Source organism: Pocillopora damicornis, chromosome 8 (assembly GCF_964200805.1).
Source record: "Pocillopora damicornis chromosome 8, jaPocDami1.2, whole genome shotgun sequence".
In the NCBI taxonomy this organism is placed as follows: domain Eukaryota; kingdom Metazoa; phylum Cnidaria; class Anthozoa; order Scleractinia; family Pocilloporidae; genus Pocillopora; species Pocillopora damicornis.
In genome coordinates, this window is record NC_142677.1 from 21,981,921 (window position 1) to 21,982,173 (window position 253).

A 253-nucleotide genomic window follows, 5' to 3' on the forward strand; every position below is an offset into this window, starting at 1 on the left:
GTTTTAATCCTACTTATGCAATCTGATATTTTCTGTCTTTTTTTTCGTATATTTTTGCGCCGCACAAGGTTAAGTATCGTTTGCTTGTAAAGATGGTGAGCAGAAGTTTGTTTTTATTCCGGAAACTGATATTTTGAAGGGTCTCTGACTTTAATATTTCGGTACCGTTTTAGAACATGATACTAGAAGAAGGAAGGTACTTTGAATTTCATTATAATTATTTGTAGTGTCGCAAGTGTCATACAAACGAGAA